The sequence below is a fragment of the Narcine bancroftii genome, chromosome 6 (genome assembly GCF_036971445.1).
Source record: "Narcine bancroftii isolate sNarBan1 chromosome 6, sNarBan1.hap1, whole genome shotgun sequence".
NCBI classification, from domain to species: Eukaryota; Metazoa; Chordata; class Chondrichthyes; order Torpediniformes; family Narcinidae; genus Narcine; species Narcine bancroftii.
Genome location: NC_091474.1, coordinates 216,381,493 through 216,392,084, shown reverse-complemented (window position 1 = coordinate 216,392,084; position 10,592 = coordinate 216,381,493). Strand labels below are relative to the sequence as shown.

The 10,592-nt window shown below is 48.3% G+C and overlaps 1 long non-coding RNA gene across 1 annotated transcript; it reads right to left on the bottom strand.

The window, feature by feature from the left end:
- Positions 1-7,280: 7,280 nt before the first annotated feature.
- On the bottom strand, positions 7,281-10,318 carry LOC138735524 (uncharacterized). Its single transcript, XR_011339736.1, has 3 exons — positions 10,276-10,318; positions 8,373-8,434; positions 7,281-8,267 (listed from the first exon to the last, which is right to left on the bottom strand). It is a non-coding gene; the product is annotated as an uncharacterized lncRNA (long non-coding RNA).
- Positions 10,319-10,592: the final 274 nt, after the last annotated feature.

Here is a 10,592-nt window from a genome sequence, read left to right as displayed (position 1 = left end):
TGCTAAATTGGCAGGTGAATGAACTGTTTTAAAATATTGGTAGGGCCATTCACACTGGACCAAGATAAAATGGTTCTGTGCACCCTTTCAAATTGCCTACCCGGCATCTCAGAGCAAAGAGGTCCCCATCCTCCAGTGGTAACGTCCCAAGTGACATATTACGTACTCGTAGGAAGTGACATGTCCCTTTTCTTAGCAATGGCAGACGACAATGTGGTTCATTTGATTTTATTGAGAATGTGTGTCTCTCTCACCACACAGGCAGGTCTTATCAACGTACCTATCAACAAGGTTATGCAAACACTCACGGAGCCTTATCAAAATTGTTTATGTGCTCTCAGGTGTGAAAATTTCCTGGAGAAATTGAAGAGAAGCAGGGAGGAGTTTGAGGAGGAAACTCATGCTGAGCTGAGGAGCCATAGATGGAAACATTTGGTTATTCTAAGGCATTTTGAGCAGCTATATAATAGTAGGAGGATGTGAAGGAGAGAGAAAGAGAGAGAGAGAAAGAGAGAGAGAGAGAGAGAGATATCACATGGCGCTGTGTCCTGGTCCAATGTCTTCAGCAATTTTGACGATGAACAGTGGCGGAATCATTTTAGAATGTCTCATAGTACTTTTATCTTCATAATCAAGCTCCTCGAGCCAGAACTGAAACACAGGAGAACAAAAAACCAAAAGCCTGTAGAGCCTCAGCTCAGACTTGCTATCGCTCTGTGGTGGTATGCCATCCCTTGTGATTATTGATCCATCCATTGTCTTTTTGGTGCAGGTGTCTCCATTGTGTGCACAGTGGTGCGCCAAGTCACTGTCACATTGAGGAAGACCCTCATGAAATGATTCATTAAATTGCTGAGTGGAGCTCACCTTCGAGAGACAATTGATGCATTTGCAAAGAGGGGCTATCCAGTCTGTGCTGGTGCCATTGATGACACACATATCCCTATCTTTGCCCTACATGACAACCTACTACAATTGTAAAGGGTGGTACTCCGTTGTTCTTCAAGCTGTTGTTGACCACAACTCCAAGTAATGGGGCTGAGTTACAATTATTTGTCTTCACCTTTGTCTGTGTTTTCCAGATGTCAATCAATACATTTTGCTTTTGTGGTTTCAGCTTTATAGATGTGTCGCACCCATAATGCTCGAGTTTTATCCAACTCGTCCATTTATAGAAAGGCTGAGGATGCAGTTATCTCTTCCCACATGAGGTAAGTCAATATGCCCCACTCTACAGTGCTGTTAGGTTGTATGAGAGACATGTACATCTGCATTGCTCCACCCACAAGTATCCAAGGATGTTAATGAAATGGAAATCCCTGCACATTTGTTTGGGGATCCTGCCTACCCACTCAGGAATTTGCTAATGAATGGGGTTCACTTTTAGCTCAAACAATGGAAGTGAATATTCATCTACCAACTGAGCTCTGCACAAATGATTGTGGAGAATGCTTTTGAATGTCTCAAAGGTCACTGGAGTTGCCTAGCCAAACGATGTGATGTTAGTACCACTTTTGTGTCTGATGTTATTGCCTGTTGGATGACGTATGTAAGATTAACAACGAGCACTTCTTGGAAGAGTGGATGAGTGAGGAACCAGATCTCCCTCTGCCAGATAGAGTTCCTTATCGGGGTGCACCAACACAGGGTCACCAGGCTATGCATGAAGCTATTATCTCCACTTTGTGAATGCGTCAAGCAAACAACTTAGGTTTTAAAATTAAAAATTTAAGTAAAAGTTTATTGCTCATGTAAAAATGTTGTGCAACATAAATAAGTTGATGAGGTAGAACAACAAATTTGAGGTTGTGGCGGCCCGCAATTGCGGAGATCAGGCCGGTAGGTTGCGCAGCAGCAGACACGGGCAGAGATCGCTTAAGCGACTCCCAGGACAATGAACCAGTGGCGGTAAAAGCTGGAGCAGTACAAGACCAGCAGCCCTATAATGGTGCTGGCCAAGCTGCCCAGCTAACAGATCAATAACAGGCTGGGGAAGAAGGGTATTCACATGCTAGAATGTTCCTGCCCGCTATTATTATTCAATGAGTTTATTTGCTCCTTGTTAATCTCACATACGTCAGCCAATCAAATAAACGGCAGAAACTCCAACTGTATAAAAGGAGCCTTTCCATCCTCAATAAATCTCAGACCTTAACTGTTCACACTGTGAGTGTGTGTGTTTCTTTGTAGCAGTCGGCTACAAGGTCATAAATAAAGATGTAACATGTTTTAAAAAGTTATCAAGGCAAGTCAAGTCACCTTTATTGGTCATTCATACCATACATTGCACAGTAAAGCTGACATTGTGGCGGCTCACCACTAGGCAGGCGAACCGGCCCTGCATGTAAGCCACGCGGTGGGGCAGCAGGCCAAAATGGCGCCATCGGGGGGTGTTCCCTTCCTCCCAGCACGGGGTTCATAAGCCGCGCTGGGGACCACGTGATGCCCGGGTAATGTCAATGCCCCCCAGCGCGGTTCTCAGCCAGGTCCGGGCTGGGAGTATAAGTGCAGCCCAGCAGCCTGCAATAAACTAGTCTGCTCACTGAGCTCAACCCGTCTGGTTGTGTGTGTTATTGCAGGAGCAGGATAGCTGCCGCTACAATTGGTGACCCCGACTGGTTCAAACGTCTTTGAACCCATCATGAGCGAGCCTGGGATCAGAACTATAGCTGTGAAACTGCCTGAATTCTGGATTCAGGAGCCGGGGATCTGGTTCGGCCACGCAGAGGCTCAGTTTCGCCTCTGCCAGATTTCGTCCGACACGACCAAATTCTACCATGTGGTCACTGCCCTGGACCAGCCAACCGCCAGACGCGTGCTGCACCTCGTTCAGCACCCACCTGCCGAAGACAAATACAAGACCATCAAGCGTGTGCTTACTGGATCCCTCAGACTATCCAGGCACCAGCTGCACCTCGATGCCCTGGGGGACAGCACCCCGATGGAGCTGATGGACGAGATGCTCGCGCTCATGGGTGATCACACCAACTGCCCACTCTACGAGCACATCTTCCTTGACCATATGCTCAGGGACATCCGGCCACTGCTGGTCCAGGAAAGCTTCACCAACCCGAGGATGGTCACCCAGAAGGCCCAAGAGCTATGGCTTATGTGATTCCTGGAGGGCTCAGCGGACCAGCAGGTCATGAGGCACCAGCATGACCACACCAAGCTCGCCCCTAGTGCTGCGATAGAGCATCCGGCCCCTACAGGGGCTCCTAAGAGCATAACCAAGGCCACAGCATCTGCTCCAGGCCTCTGCTTCTATCACCAGCGCTGGGGAGCCAAGGCTCAGAAGTGTCATCAGCCCTTCTCATTCCAGGGAAATGACCAGGCTGGCCGCTGTCAATGGCTGTGGCGTGTGGCCAAGAATGCAGCCTCCTCTACCTGCGGGACTCAGTCAGCTGCCGGTGGTTCCTCATTTACACGGGAGCCAAGATCAGCATCATTCCAGCCACAGCCGTTGAGACCAGGAACCGACCTCGTGGATCTCCCCTCCATGTGGCTAACGCAACAGCAATCCAGACATATGGAGACAAGACATTCCACTTCCAGATCGGCCAATGAAATTTTGCGTGGAGGTTCACCAGCTCGTCCCTCCCGACTACCATCCTGGGTGCAGACTTCCTCCTCACACGCGGGCGTCTGGTGGACATTCGAGGTAGGCACCTGGTGGACACCCGTAACTACCAGGCTGATCACCTCGACGCCTCCTGCTCAGAGCAACCGCAGATGGCCATGATCGGCACGCCCAGAGATGAGTTCCAGCGAATCCTGGACGAGTTCTTGACACTCCTCAAGCAACAGTCCTCCGCTGCCTCGCCACACCATGGGGTGTTCCAGCACATCCCCACCCAGGGCCCTCCAGTTCACGCCAAGAGACGCAGGCTCCCGCCTGACAAGGTCCAGGTGGCAGTTTCGCACCTGTTGCAACTGGGGATCATTCGGCAGTCCAACAGCCCATGGGCCTCGCCGCTCCATCTGGTCCCGAAAGCCTCCAGTGGCTGGTGTCCCTGCTGAGACTATCAACGGCTCAACAAGGCAACAGTTCCTGACCGCTACCCCATTCCTCACATCCAAGATTTTACAGCCAACCTGCACAATGCGAGGTTGAATTGGTGCGTGGATATCACAAGATCCCGATGCACCCTGAGGACATACCCAAGACAGCCATCATCACCCCCTTTGGCTTGTTTGAATTCCTGTACATGCTGTTCGGGCTCAAGAGCACCACTCAGATCTTCCAGCACTTCATGGACTCTGTGGGCAGGGACTTGGATTTTGTCTTTATTTATTTAGATGACATACTCAACGCCAGCAAGGACCAGGTGCAACACAAGGACCACCTACATGCCCTTTTCTTCTGGCTGGCCGATTTCAGCCTTACCGTCAACCCAGCCAAGTGCCAGTTCAGGAAAGAGTCCATGCAGTTCCTGGGCCATACCATCACGGCTGAAGGAGCCACACCTGCCACTGCGAAGGTTACCACTATCACAGAGGTCCCACGCCTGGACAGCCTCAAGGGGTGCAGGAGTTCACGGGTATGGTCAACTTTTTCAACCGGTTCATCCCGGGAGCTGTGCACATCATGCAGCCACGATTTGCCCTCATCACAGCCAAGCACAAAACACTCACTTAGAATCCAGAAACCTGCACCGCATTCGAGGCCACCAAGGACAACCTCGCGAAGGCCACCATGCTCGCCCACCCGCACACTGACCTGCATATGGCACTCTCTGTAGATGCCTCTGCCACAGATATTGGTGCCATCCTGGAGCAGCACATGAATGGACATTGGAAGCCGCTGGTATTTTTCAGCCACCTGCTCCACCCACCGGAAAGCAAGTTTAGTGCCTTCGACTGCGAGTTACCGGGCATGTACCTGGCGGTGTGGCATTTCTGGAGGGGAGGACTTTTACCATCTTCTCCGACCACAAACCCCTCACCCAGGCACTCGCAATGGCAAAGTATCCCTGGTTGGCCTGCCAGCAACATCACCTCTCCTTCGTGTTGGAGTTTACCACCAACATTCGGCACAAGGCGGGGAAGGACAATATGGTTGCCGATGCATTCTCGCGACCAGCCATCTGCGCGCTGATGCCTGGCCTCAACTTCAACCAGTTCGCCCAGGACCAGAAGTCTGATGAGGAGATGAGGGCCTTCAAGACCGCCATCACAGGCCTGCAGTTCCGAGACCTCCCGACTCCGAGTGGCAAAGGCACCATCCTGCAGAAGGGAGAAAAGTTTAGGAGGGGTGTGTGAAGTCCTTCACAATATTTATTGCTTTCTGCATGCATTGTGTCCTTCATGGTGGGAAGAGAACCCCTAAAGAGCTTTTCTGCTGACTTCACTATCCTCTGCAAGATCTTACGGTCTAAGCTTCCAAACCAGGTAGTGATGCAATTGCTCAGAATGCTTGCAATACATCCTCTGTAGAATGTGGTGAGGATGAACTTTCCTCAGCTTTCGCAGGAAGTGCTGGGCTTTCTTGGCTATGGAGCTGGTGTTAAGGGACCAGGTGATATTCTCCACCAAGTACACTCCAAAGAACTTGATACACTTGACGACCTCAATGGTAGAGCCTTCAATGGTCAGTGGAGAGTGATTTCTCCTCCAGGCCTTCCTGAAGTCAATAACTATCTCTTTTGTGTTATTAACATTCAGATACAGGTTGTTGGCTCTGCACCAGTCAATTAGCAACTGCACCTCATCTCTGTACGCATACTCCTCATTATTCTTACTAATAAGGCCCACCACGATCATGTCATCAGCAAACTTGATGATGTGGTTTGAGCTGTGTTTTGCTGCACAGTCATGAGTCAGCAGATGAAGAGCATTGGACTAAGCATGCTAACCTTGCTGGTCTTGGAATTTCTGTTTCCAATACAGACTGGTTGAGGTTTTCCCAACAGGCAGTCAAGAATCCAATTGCAGAGGGAGGTGTTTAGATCCAGCAGGCTCATCTTTCTTATCACGTCTTATGTCTGAATGTATTGAATGCCTAAATAAATACAATAAACAGCATTCGAACATAAGTGTCCTTATTTTCCAGCTGGCTTGATGGAGGATAGTAGCAATGGCATTGTCCGTAGACTGGTTGGATCTATATGCAGACTTGCAAGTTGTCCAGTGATAGGGGCAGCAGCAGGAGCTTGATGTGCCCCATGACGACCCTCTCAAAGGTTTCTATGTCTGTAGGCATGAGGGCGATAGTGTGGTAGTCATTGAGGCAGGACATACATGACTTCTTTGGCACAAGGACAATGGTGGCAACTTTGAAGCACATTGGGACCATGGCGTTTCTTGGAGAGATGTTAGAAATGTCAGTGAAACCATCTGCCAGCTGAGCCGCACGTCCCCTGAGCACTCTGTTGGGAATGTTATCCAGTCCAGCAGCTTTCCGCAGGTTGACCTTTATATTTCACCGAAGATTGTGGCTGTGGACGCGGGTGAAGGGAAGTCAAGTCCCTGGGCTCTATTTCAAATGTAGGCTCAAGTTCTTCAGTACTTGATAGTTGCTTCTGAATTTTTTTTTTTGCTGTCTGTGCCTTTGTCTTTCTCATTATTGCATTTGGTAATACTTTATAAAAATATTTAATGTTTTTTTAAAGTTTACAAAACTTTTAAGGTCAAGTTTTTAACAATTCTGTCAGGAGAGGTGTCCTTTCACGTCTCCCTCCTACGCCATCATGCCACACCCCTTCTGCGGGTTGACATTGCCTAACACTCTCCTTACATCGGCCTCAGTAAGATACAGCACCTGATCATTTGGAGGAGAAGAACTCTTCATCACAGCCACATTGCTTTTTGGCTCAGAGCACAGCTATGTACAATTAACATTTAACAAAAATCTATGTACAGGTTCTCTCTGACATACGTCCGTGTTCCACTGTGGATAACCAGTTGTATCTCAGAATGGGCATATGTCAGGGAATTGCCATACCTATGATACTGGAGAGTAAGATGATCAATTTCCTTCCATTCCCTATCTCCGAATCCTTCTCATTCTCTCTGTTGCTGTGGATCCTGAGCACCTGTGGACTCAACTGGGCTCTAAAATCTGTCTGACCATCAGAATATTGAGCAACAGAATCAGAAAAGAACAGGACATGAGGAATTAAAGTGTGGTGAAATATCTCAACGTGGCAGCCACCAAGGCCAGCTCTCGTGAGAGGGTGAACACCAGTCAACATGGCGGCCACCCTAAGATGAGCCTGATTTTCACCATAATCATTTGTTTTATATATTTTTATTTATTTATGTATTTTTAATTTCTGTTGTATGTTCGGATGGTCTTAAGTTGCATAGCTCAAAAGTCGGGGAGTGTCTATACAGTAATCATCTATTAACAAACAATGTACAATAAATAGCAACTATTAAAGGGTTTTCAAAAAAAAAAGAACTATATATCTTTGTCCAATAACTGCAGGAGTAAGGAGGAAACAATAGAATTAAAAGAGTTATTGACCTCAGACTGCCAGTTTTCCTCCTGCTGTGGATGGCATTGTTGCTTTGGAGGCAGAATGGTGAGTGGGGTGGCCCATTGAGTGGGGAAAACAGTGGAAAGAGGAGGGCAGATGGTGTAAAAAGGATTGAAGATGCAGAAGGGAGGAGGGATGAGGCTGGAGGGAGGAATGATGAAGCTGGAAGAAGGAAGGAGTAGGCTGGAGGGAGGAGGATAGAGGCAGGAGGGAGAAATGATGAGGCTGGAAGGAGGAGGGCAGATGGTGGAGGGAGGATTGGAGGGATGAGGCTGGAAGGAGGAGGGAGGAGGAAGAATGCTGGGGAGGAGGGTGAATAGTGGAGGGAAGAATGATGAGACTGGAGGGAGGTGAGCAGTTGGTGGAGGGAGGGGTGTTGAGGCTGGAGGGTTGAAGGATGAAGCTGGAAGGAGGAGGGAGGAGGCTGAAGGGAGGAGATGGAGGCTGGGGGAGGAGGGTGGATAGTGGAGGGAGGAGGCAAGAGGGTGGAGGCATGCAGGAGCACCAATCACAGAGATCATATCTCTCATCAGGCCAATCTTGGCCTGCTTCTCCTGGTGGATGTCAGAGATAATCCATGAAACTCTGGGCATGTTTCTGGCACTCCTGCCGGTCAGCCTCCGTTTCTGCCTCTCTGTCTCCTGGTGGGCTCGCACCATCCACTCCACCTACTTTTCCTGTCAAGGCGGTCACGCTCCATGTTTTCTGTATTGATCTCCCGGAGCAATCCCCAGATCTTGGTGGTGACTTCCTGTGTCTGCTTGGGCATCCTCCTTGCCTCGGATCCTGGAGAGCAATGGACCACGTGGGAAATTAGAAAGGAGGTATTTCATGGGCAGGCACTCACCAAACACATTAGAAAAACTGGACAGGTGTGCAAGCAGTTCTTACCTGGCTGTGGTGCAGCACTTTGAGGTGCTGGGGCCAATTGAGTCCTGTGGGCAGTTGAGGTACTGGGGGCAGGAGGTACATAGATTAGTTGTGATACAGAGGACAGTTGAAGTAGTAGGTGCAGTTGAGAGTTGGGAGCAGTTGTGGTACTGGAGACAGTTGAGGTACTGGGCACAGGAGGTACTGGGAGCTGTTGAGGTACTGAGGGCAGTTGAGGTAGAAGGGGCAGTTGAGTTGGGGGCAGTTGAGGTACTGGGGACCATTGAGGTACTGGGGGAGATGCTCTCCTCGACTGGTCCTAAACTGGATGAAGGCACCGGTGAGTCAATGGCAGTCCTCTCAGGCTGTAGGTTTGAGAGCGGGGACATAAGGTTTGCTGACTGGCTGGCACCCCAGATCTGGTAGGAGAGGTCGTAGGATGGCCAGTCCAGCTGGCCCCTCCAACTCCTACTATTGTGATCAACCACCTGAACAAACTTAATCGGAGACTCTTCAGGTGGTTGATCACCTGGACTTATTCCTGCAAACCCTATCTTTAATAGTGCCCGTTGTGTGATGTAAGGTCGCATCCTCAGCCCTACGGAAAGGATCTCCTGCAGCTCCTGATCCCTCCAATTTGAGACCATTTTTTACAAATACATTTAACACAATGAAATCTATTGCTTCTATTTCCACTTCCTCTCAACTCCTCACCACACTGTTGCACACAAACATGTCATCATCGCATCACCAATGGAACCTGACACATCGGGTGTCCCGTTCACATTCAAACTGAATCAGCAATGATACTACCTACCTAGTTGGTTAATTCCTGGGTCGATTTGGACCCCCTCTACAGGTTTGGGAGTGTTCACACTGGCAGGTGTGATAAATACAGGTCTGTGCTAAATTTAATGCTTTGCAGCTCTTGTGTGATAAAGCTCAAAATTGCTTTGAAGTGACTTAATCCACACAACTCCTGAAATCCAAACTCTGTCAATTGCTCAGTAAGGAAATTGGCAAACTTTACTCGGCACCTGGGAGGTGTATCTCCTGCACAATAGTGTCTGATGGTCTCACAAAACTATTAACGTAAGAATTTTGTGATCAAACTCGAGATATTTTCTCTGGAAGACGATACAGGTACACAATCCTTTATCTGGACATATCCAGAAAGCTCCAAAATGCGGCAAGTGGGGAGAGAGGTGGCAGAGCAAGTCGGGCGGCCGAGAGACCAGCAGCGCGAGTCGGGTGGGCAGAGACTGGCAGCGTGAGTCGGGCGGCCGAGAGACCGGTAGAGCAAGTCGGGCAGCCGGGAGACCGGCAGCGCGAGTTGGGCAGGTGAGGGGGATGGAGGGAGACGGTAGGGTGGCTGGAAGGGGGTTGGGGTAGATTCGGCAGCACAATTCGGGTGGGCTTAAATCTGGCTTTCTGAAATCTGGAAAAATCCAAAATTTGGAACACACTGTCCCCCAAGGCTTCCAGTTAAAGGATCGTGTACCTGTATCAAGTTGAAGACTTAACAAACCTTTGATACTGTACTGAAAACAAATTCTGTTTCTAAATGTTCATGAAATAAAATCTCTGATGGGCATAGAAAGTCTAAGGTGGTTAGTTCCCAACACTTCTCTGGATGCCAACACACAGTTAGTAAACAATTTATAAATAAATAATAGTTTTTCATGCTAACAGTTCAAGGGAAACCTGATAAAAGGAGACCATAAAAGGAGCCACAAGCATATTTGCCTAGGATCATCTTCCAATAAATCAACTATTTGAGTAAAATCTTTTCTTTCAGATGCAACTAGAGTGTTTAAAATATTGATGAACATTACTGAATAATCTACATGTTACAAATAGGAAATGACATTGGTCCCCTTGCTCTGCATGTGGAACCTTTAAAAGCTTTTAACATTTAGCATACCTGCCAGTTTCTCTTATCATCTTTGCAGCTCTTCCCTCTAACGACAGATACTGTATGTCCTTGAAGGCAGTGAAATCTCTTCCCCAATCAAATTCCTGTTGTTTCAGGTTGAATAACAGCACTTAGAGTAACTTAGCCTGATGGGTAGATAGTTCCATATTTACACAGGGTTGTTTGTACCAAAACAAATACATGAACATATCAGTGGTGTGTACCAACCAAATATTTTTTTAAATTTTCTCACATATTCATACCTGTCTAGTATTTTGAAATAGAGGCAGCTATTCTCTCTCTCTTATACTGCAGCAATTGAGAAT